The following is a 10,070-nucleotide window of genomic DNA, read 5'->3' on the forward strand; positions in this document are numbered from 1 at the left end:
GTGGCCCACCGCCCAAAGACGAAAAAAAAAAAAGCATATGTGCCTCTCCTCTCCAAGTGAATGGGGAACACGCGGTAGGGCGGTGGGACATGCAAGGTGGAGGGCGAGTCGTGGAGCTTTGCAGGCAGTGATTCAGAGAGAAGCACAATGGAAGCGAAAGAGAGCACGTCTTGGAAGGATGGAAGTGTGGAGGCGGGAAATAGTGAGAAACAAGGGCATAACCATAGAAAAAAAATGTGTGTGTGTGTTTGCTTTATTGCAGTGGCCCCACCTACAGTACCCCTCCATCCTGTTAAGGAGGCAGAGTCCTGAGGAGGAGGGGTAGGACCCCCTCCCTCCGCCGCTGATTCACACACACACACACTCGCTCTGTGTGGATCACACACACTCTGCTCTGAGAGGAAGCAGTCGCTGGAGAGCCCTGGATAGACTACGCATGCTTCTGCAGGTGTCCCGCCCTTCTCTCCTCACATGGATGCTCTCGGAGGTACGAGTCCAGTTAGTTTCTTTCTCTCCTCTCTGTCATTTAGATTTAGCCCAAATCTTCTTATTGATTTTATTTTTTTCCATTTGCTCTTTCTGCGATGTCCTATCTTGATTGTTCGAACTTGATGCGTGAGTCTCTGCTACCAACACGCATGTGCGTTTGTGTTTGTGTAATTGTGAATGCGTGTTGCACAGTTGTTCACCATCTCTGCTGTAGCAGCAGGTTCGACAACTTTAGTAAAAGTAAAGTCTAATGGCCACATGTTTCACACTGTGATTTGAAATTTCTGTAATCTGCTTTTCAATAGCGTTTTTTTTTAAAGCTCTTGGTGCTTGATACATTATTTACGCTTGCATTTATTTTTATTGGTGCTCAACTCTTAAGGGTGGAGGGTGAAAAAGCTCTGTGGAGTCACTCTATTTCATTCGAATGAAGTCTGATAGAAATATAGGGCAGCGTCTATACAGCAGCAGGAGTATTGGATTTTGTTTGGGGGGGGGGGTGCTGGGTGTGTGTGTGTGTGTGTGGGGGGGGGGGGGGGTCATGGGCGTCAGTTTGCCCAGCCTTTGTAACAGTAACACGTTTTTTTAAAGTTGTGGCCACGTTGTTTGGCCAGCTTTTTTTTTTGTCGTGTAAAAACAGTCAGAGGCCAAATCACGATATATTTGGTTAATTAGAGAAAAATAAAGGAGATAACACAATAATCCCACAGCACGCGTGTGTGTGTGTGTCAGAGAGAGCACATGTCCTGCATGCACCATGCTGTATTGGCTAACACCCAATGCCTTGCCTGCTCCTCTAGCAGCTGAAAATGACACCACTTTGGTATATTTCCTGCACACTTCTTATTTTCATGTTTTAAATTTGTCAATTCGACAATTGATATGTCTTCCATCGCGTTTATAAATTATATTAGTAGAAGGAGGACTAGGCTAAAACGCTTGTCCTTTCTGGAGCATTTTATTGTCTCTGGTATTTATTGATACATTTTTCTGTTTGGAACTCTAATTGTTGACCATTTGCAAACAGACGTGACAAATTACTTCTAAATCCTTCGTGCAAATCTGTTCCATCCACAATATCTCCCCCTCACCCCTTTCTTCTACTCATCCTTAAAACAGTGTTCTCCCCCCGCCCCGCCCCATTTTTTGGGGGCTTGTATTGACCCCGTTAATAGTATTATCCTCAGAGCGCGTGGCAGGGACAGGGTCACATCCCTCTAGGGTTTGGATGGTCAGTCCTCTGGCCACAGTTTGGTCTGAGACTGGCCAATAGGATCCAAGCTCTGGTCATCCTTCAATCTAGCTCCTTTCACAGTAGAGGTCACACAAGTCAAAGGGTAATAAGTTTAACCCCTTGACGGGTTAGAAGTCAGAGGTCATGGAAGAAAAGGCTGCTGGGAGAAGGTTTGCATCATCAATCAGTGGCACTCCTGGTTATATCTGTGCATATCGACGTCACACGCAGCTTTCTGCCGACCTCATTTGCATCACTAGCAGAGCACAAAGGACAGTGATGATAATCGTGTACATAAGAACTATGTTGTGAAGAGGCTGGGTGGCGTCGGGGTTGGGAATGTTCCAGTTGTGCACTAGTGTGTATTTATATTTTTTCCTTTTTTTTTTTTATCACGTCTTTATGCAGGCTTTTAAATATCACCCTGATTGTTTCAACAACGCTCACCGGGCTCCACTGAGCATCCTGCAAAGAAAAACAAATTTTATTTGTGAAAAAAATCAGGTTCTGTTATCTTTTTTTTATTGCTACTTTAAATGTTTAGTTATGATAAAAATGTTTTGATCACTTTTTCATTCCATATTTAACTAATTTAATCCAGATTTGTACCCGCTATCCAATATGCAGACTGTTTGTAACACTTGAGTAACACCATGCGGCATTAAATAGGCAACACTCTTTATATCAGCATTTTGCCCTGTAATGAACTGGCGGCTTGTCCAGGGTGTAGCTTGCCTCTCGCCCGTTAACTGCTGGGATGGGTTCCAGCACAACCCGCAACCCGGTGACGGACGAAGCGGCGAGGAAGATGAATGAATGACTATATCAGCAGTTTGATCCGGTCTTCCTGTTAAAGAAATGTCTTCAATAGTTACTTTTATAATGGTTTGATATTAATAATCGTATGTTTTGTTAGTTTTTATTAATGGTGTGTTTATTTTGTGCCAGTTTAGTCTCCGCCTCACGATGATCTCTGTATACGTGCACGATAATTATTAGTCCTGAAGGGGCCACGATGATTGGAGTGACTGAAATACTACTGCAGATGAAAGTGTATTCCTTCTTGCAAGTCTGAAATGGAGGTGATGTTTCAGCGTCTCCCAGAGGTCTCCTCTCCCTGGCTGCTGTTAGCGCTGTGTCAGCATTACGCTGGGCCGGCCCAGGCTGCTGGGGCTGTGGTGGCCACCAGCCCAGCCTGGCCCATAGCCAGGCCAGACATGTCTTGGGCACCAGACGGCAGAAATGCGACTCAATCAAGGGTCGAGGAAAAATACATCCCGTCGTATATGCAGTATGGATTATCTGTATTATCGAAAGCATTTTTTTTCTTATGTATATGATGCACATTTTGATTAATTTGACCTGCTTTTTGTTTCAACAGTCGCATGAAGGTAGAGAGAGGCAAAAAAAAGAGCGAGAGCAAGGAGACATCCCAAACCTGTCTCCAAATGGTCACCATGACGGGACTGAATTGTCGTCTTAATGGAGGTTCCACGTGCACATTACAAAGAGGCCTTGTGGCGCATATATTAGAATGAGTGCACTATGGGATGTGTGTGTGTGAATAAGAGAGATGTACATGTTGCTCAGTCAGCTATCGCAGAGACAGAGGGCATCAATCACAAATGGATGGCGAGCCGCATTGCTCTTTTCCTGGTCCCTCAAGTACCATCTCCGCTCTGGAATTACGCAGCACTTTACCTGCAGCGCTGCATTTTCCTGGACTCCGTCGTAACCGTGCAATGCAACACGAGCAGCATATTTGTGCCGTGCTGTGCCGTGACTTATAACCACGACGAGAGGTGAAATATTATAGCGCGATGCACCGGTATACAGCCGCCACATGCGCGCACACACACACACACACACACACACACACACACAGAGTCACACTCTGGTTTTATGGTTGCAGTGATGCGCTCGTACGTTTGATATTATTTTAAGCGCACATTATTTAATTTATAATTGACATTTGTGTGTGTTGACCTCACACTCGTATGAACCATCTGTTGCTTTAATCCATGTGTTTGACTGAAAGAATCAGTATTTATTGTCTTGCACCTTACGTGAACGCAATGCCCCATCCGCCCCGAGGCACACGTAAAGAAATTAAACAGGAACTGAGGGAACAATCAAAAAAAGTTCACAAACAAATAGCTTGGTTTAAAGTTGTATTTAAAAAGTAGGTCGCGGTCTTCCTTGCATTGTATTTTGTCTTTTACTACTTGTAACTGGAGATTTTATTTTCTTACAAAAGATCCTTACTATTGCGGAAATATTTCTAAAAGCGTAATCAACGATAACGCCGTGGGCTGTGGGCAAAAAGCAGCTGTATTTGATAGAGGGGTGTAAAGACCTTGGGTTTTTGGATAAGACCTGCGGTGGCGTGTGCTGGGGCCCATGTGCATGTTGCGACACTGTGCGTGTGATCAGCAGCAGGTGGGCTACTTATTGTGAAAAGAGCAGGTGAGTCATCTTACGGTCAAGGTCTCGTCTCCACAGCATAGTTTAACCAGCTGAAACATTCACTTCGTATTTATCTCAAATAAACAAATGTGGGGTTAAAAAGCAGATCAGATGCTGAAGATGGGGGGCCAGGGGCCGGGGGGGGGGGGGTAAACCAGAGCCAGTCTTTGGTCTTGAGATGCACCTAAATGTAATGGTGTCTATTCTGGGTCGGGATCCGTTGTTCAAGGTTTAATGGAAACCTGTTCAGTAGTCTTTATTGAAAAGTCTGCTAGAAATGGGTGAAACCGGATCCTCCTTGGTATTCAGTAATCAGGTTTATTAAATAATAAAACGTATGGCGGTGTCGTTCAGGCGGCAGAAGGTTCCACTCGCACATCTGTGATGGGTTTTTATTTTCCCCAAATGAATGTAAAAAGAATCCTCCCCTCTCACGGAGTCCTACTGAAATGGACGCGTCGTCGGGAAATGCCCTTTTGTAAAGGGCGCATAACAACGCTGTTTTGTGATGTGACCAATCAAACGGCCAATAACCGACCCCGTGAAATACGCTCCAATTAGAACCTTCTGTCAAGTTTTATCCTCGGCTTTAAGATATGCCATTTAAAGAAATGTAAAATAATGTCACAAAACTCATCTTCAGTGAATACTAAACCAAGAATCAGATTCTTGAGCAGATCTCTGAGATATTAATGAGAGTTTTTCCATTTTAACTCGTCTTAAACAGGTTTGAAAGCCTGCGTGTCTGTAGTCTGAGGTGAAGCGTGTGCTACAGTAGCAGGAACCTCTTCAGGGACACATCGTGCAGGCACTAGTTCACCTGCTGCAGCTCTGAGAGGAGCAAAAGTAGACTAGAGATTACAAACTGTTAAACCTTGAAAGATGTTTAGAAATATGAATATGACTCCAATTTGAGTATCGCCCCAGCAACTTCATTATACTTTACTGTACATTTAAATCAGGGGGCTATTTTGACAGAGACAGAATTCTTTTAGGGAGAAGCCGTCGTAAGCCCTCAGTAAATATATGTGGGCCACGTTGATGTTGGTGATCCTGTATCTAGATATGGAGAGAAATTGATAAGGTGCCGAAGCCTCAGTTCACGCTGACGCCATCTGATCAAGCGAGGAATGACCAGAGGTCTATAACGGAGTTCTCCCACCTGAAAAGGCCAGTCCTCCTACAGGCCTAAATTGACTCCCCCACTCATTTACACGAGACATAAATTCACATTTACATGGTATAAAATTGCTCAAGTGGCTTATGCACTGAGTCATGTGAAAGTACGATTGTACTCCGATGTGTGTGTGTGTGTGGGGGGGGGGGGGGGTGTATGATTGACGATGTGCGGCGGAATTATTCAGTGAGATGGGATGTAAATAGTCGGGGCAGGCTGTAGTGTGATGTGCGGCTGGACCGTTTCATCTGAGCCGGCAGTGCAGGACCGAAGCTGTAGAGAAGCGTCTCGTACCAAACCTGTTACCCGGGCTGAACCTGCAGCTAAAGATTATGTCCCTAAATTTAGGAGAGAAAAAATGTCTGTCCTTTTTTTAAAATGTGAGTCAAATTAGTATATATATTTTTTATTTTAGGTGATTTTTTAAAAACTTTCTTTTGTGGCTGTTTTCCAAAAGGAAGATGGCACCTTAAAGCATCAAGTTCTCTCTTGGACAACGTGGAGCCAGAGGATGCTCAATATTTTTGAAAAACATTAAAAAAAATAAAGATGGGAAAAGTATAACCGGACTAATCGCTGCGATAAACATGTTGACTTTAGTTTTGTGTAGTACATCTCCTCTCTGTTTTCACGTGCATGTTATCATTTACGTTTGGCATGAATGTCTGCAAGACCCCTCAGCTCCTAACGTTGCAGTTGAATTCATTTTATTGTGCCAAGGCCTGCATTGTGTCCTGTCCTCGTCCCACCGTCCCTCTTTCCCTCCCGTTTCCCTGCAGTTCTTCTCTTCCCCTCCTGCAGCAGGGCTTCTCCAACGGAACACACACACATGTCACATCAGTTCACGGAGATCCCGATTGTTTTTAGGCAGCGTGCTCCTCGGAGAGGTCCTCGGGTTGCTTGTACGTCTCAGCATGACCACCTACCAAATTCACCCCCGCATCGTGTCCTACAGCTCCTGCACATTATGCCCCCCCTATAAACCCGTATTTCACACACTTATATGTACATCTACATTTCCCTGTATACGGTGTCGCACGCTTTACTGCTCCATCTGAACCCCCCCCCCCCCCACGTCATCCACTCCAAACAAAACTCTACAATATGGCTCAGCAGGAGGCGCCTTACAGACCTGTTTCATAATTTGGGAAACTCTGCCCATTGTATCGGCGTCCTTTTGATAAATCAACCTCCGACTGATACAATGCGTCAGCCTCATTGTTGGAAGAAGACAATTGCTTGTAGATTGAAGGCCTTGGGGGGCCTTAATGAAGTGCTAAAGGACGCATATTGGCCACTGGGCACAACGGCCCGTCCTTGCGCTTAACGATAGGTGACAGCTAACGGCGCAGACACCCAATGTGAAAGGATGGAGACTAAAGTTCATCTGGCGATATCATTACTTGATTGTTCAGAGACGTATGTGGAAGTCAGCAAAGCGGAAAATGAATTTGTTCAAAAAAATAAAACTGAAGTAGCCACCGGCGCGGCCCGGGGGGAGAGACCAACCGTTTTCAGTTTGAATGGCGGGCGTTGTCTGACCTCTAATCTGCAGCAGGACCTGCACCGACGTGGGTCGAGTTGTCGCCCAGTTTGAGAGTCCATCTTTTTGAACTCATTCAATGTATTAGTCGTGTTTTATTAGGGCATGTTAATGGGTCTAGTAAAACAATGACACTATTTGAGTTACCTGGTTAGACTGACTGTTTTGTCATTTTCTGACTACTTTGTAATTCTCGTTTAGGTTTCAGCACACATCTGGCCATAAAGAAATCTTAACGCAAGTTTATTTGGGTTTTGTTTAAGTTAATTAACTGATTAAAATCACAATTCAAAGCCACTTGTATCTCTTCAGAGAAAGTCGTTTTCCTGATATTTTCTAGTGCGTGTTTCTTTTTGAAAACCCAATAACTATTGCTAAGTTATTGTTTTCAAAGCAATTAACAGACATAAATGACGATAAGGTGTGTTTTTTTATTTCAAGACTTGATATCAGTTAATTACAATTACAGGCTGTGAGCTTTATGCTAAACTATTGGGGGGGGCGGGGGGGTCATGATGTTGGGACAGATGGCATTTAGCTCTAGCTGCGCCGAGCTCAGTGGGACCTGAAGCTTAAGAGGTTAGGCCTGTCAAAACCACTCTGTTCATTTACTGCCTAACAAAGTGTGGACTGTCAGCCTGTTCCGTTTAATAAACTTGAGATTTTTTTTTGTTGTCACGGCTGAGCAGCACTTTGCAACTCGATGACCCGAATATCCCCGACATGCACCAAGCCTCAATGGGAAGGCCGGCACCTTTTTGTAAACTTCCCAAAAAGTACAGACACTGCAATAAGTGTAGTAGCTGGTAGTGCGTTTTTAATTTAAACACAAGAAGGTTGTCTTCAAGGCTTTTCCGTCGATGCCCAGTCGTGATTGAATCATTAAATGTTTAACATTAAAAAGCACTTTCTGGACAGGTGACTTAACAAATTTGATGTTTTATAGATTTTTAGTATAGATGTGTAAAAACATAAAGGGAAGGAGGATAATATTGAAGAAAGTTAATAGACGGGAACTGAACCAGGGTAACATCTAAAATGAGTCTGAATGTCAACAACAGATATTCTGCAGTGTAAATTAACTGGAATTGTAGTACAAAAGCCTCAGTTCACCACTAGAGGGAGATACACTGTAACGTACAGTGATTCTCCACCCACTGTCTGCATGTAAATCGATGCCCGAAGCGCAACAAATGTAAAAACCTGACGGCATATTCTAATCTGTCATCCAGAAATTGTGAGCAAATGTGTTTAATTCCAGCTCGTCTTCCTCCCCTCTTCCCCACATCTCCCAATTTGTTCCAGGGGATGTTGAGCTGAAAGGATGAAGGCTGCCGAGTGGTGACCCCGAGTGAGAGGCCTGAATGACACCTGACCTCTAACTGGGTGTCTGGCTGACCCTGGAGGATACGGCTCAACAATGGGAGGCACGTGCCGTGGCCTTGTTGCCATGGTAACGCAGAAGCTATCGGCGCAATATGGGTGGGGTGGGGTGGGGGGTTAGGGTCAAAGCTCGCTCTTTATCCTGATCGGTGCTAACCGTCTGCTGCTAGGTGACTCTTATGGATGCCGCAGGTACCCGCCCAGAAGAGCCGGCGTGCGGGGCTGACTGGGTAATCTCTGCAGGCAACTGTGATGGCGTTTTTCATATTCTCACAATAACTTGCAGAGATTCTGCAGTTTGTCTAATATGCCTTTAAAAAAGAAATAGAACACCTCGGCACAAATTGATAACTGTCTTTATTTAGGCACAGCAAATAATTAGTTTTATCGTGCAACTGACTTCATTTTTCACGTTTCCTGCAGCATTTTTAGGAGCAGACAAAGTTGTTTACCGAAGGTTGCCCCCCCCCCCCCCCCCGTCTCTAGCTTAAGTTAATGAGCGTTGTTGCACAATAGAATAAATGCTGCCATAAGACGGTTCTGCTCAGTCTTGTCACGCCTCATTGTTGCAAGTCAAAACGGTTCGATACCTTACAAGAATAAAAAGGGGGAACATTATTGAACTGTAATCCTGAATAAGGGTGAACAGGTGCAGTACACCTGGAAATAAATGTGATTCACACTGCTCTGCTTCTTTGATGCTCAACCACAGACAATCACCAGCACTCTGACACACACATGCACAAAACTTTACTCTTCAGGTCCATGCAATGTAATATCTGACACTCCTGAGTCGTTCTCTTAATTACTACCGCCATTCTTCCTCTTCCATCACTGAATAATCTCTCATCCCCTTCTCCGTGTATCCTGCTGCACTTTGGTGAAATCTCAGCTGGCAACTGTGAGTCGTTCACTTGCTGCTCTCACAATGGCCTCTGGGATTATGCTAAACGCAGCCGCTTCGGCCGCTTCCCCCCATCGACCGGCGTCGGGGACGCCCTTTGGAGCACACGGGAGAGAGATGGAGAGCTCTCAATGAAGATGTCACTGCAATTACACAAACGCGTTTCACAGACACCCTCTCTGTCTGCTCTTCCTCCTCTCGCGTCCCCCTACCCCACTTTTCTTTTTCTTTTTTTGAAATCTTTTTTTTCGACAGTCTTTTGAAGTGCAGCTTCATCTCTTGCAGCTTTTTCATAATGCGTGGCCATTTTAAATTTGAATGAATTCACGTTCCAGATGCTTCTGCTGCCATCTTGACTTACAGTGATGTGCGCTGTACCGTGTTGGCTGTTGTATGTGGATGAAAAGAATAATAATAATAAGCTTGTCTTTATGAGATTGGGCTGTTTCTGTATTACTCCTCTCACAATTAGGAAGCTCTAAAGATCGCCCAACGTGAGTTGTAAACTGTTCAGCTTTTACCCCCCCCCCCGCACTGATGTTGGGTGAAGAATGAGCTTTCTGATGTGGATGATACTGCATCAGGAACTGATTGGCTGATGCTCAATAGCCAGCAGTACCTGATGCATTGCCTTCAGCATCGAAAGAAGCGTCATAAAACTCTGCTCCAGTTATGCCTGTGAAAAGTCTGCAGGTCATTAATGCGTCAACCCTTTGCGTGTTTAAAATTCTAAACAATGATAATAGCTGAATGTGATGCTCCTCAAAGCGTTACCTTACCAAATTATATTGGAAGTGTATGTCTGCTCTGTCTCATGTATTACGCGTATCCTGGGGGGGGGGGGGGGCACAACCACAGCAACCTCTGCTGATTT

Source organism: Brachionichthys hirsutus, chromosome 7 (genome assembly GCF_040956055.1).
Source record: "Brachionichthys hirsutus isolate HB-005 chromosome 7, CSIRO-AGI_Bhir_v1, whole genome shotgun sequence".
In the NCBI taxonomy this organism is placed as follows: Eukaryota; Metazoa; Chordata; class Actinopteri; order Lophiiformes; family Brachionichthyidae; genus Brachionichthys; species Brachionichthys hirsutus.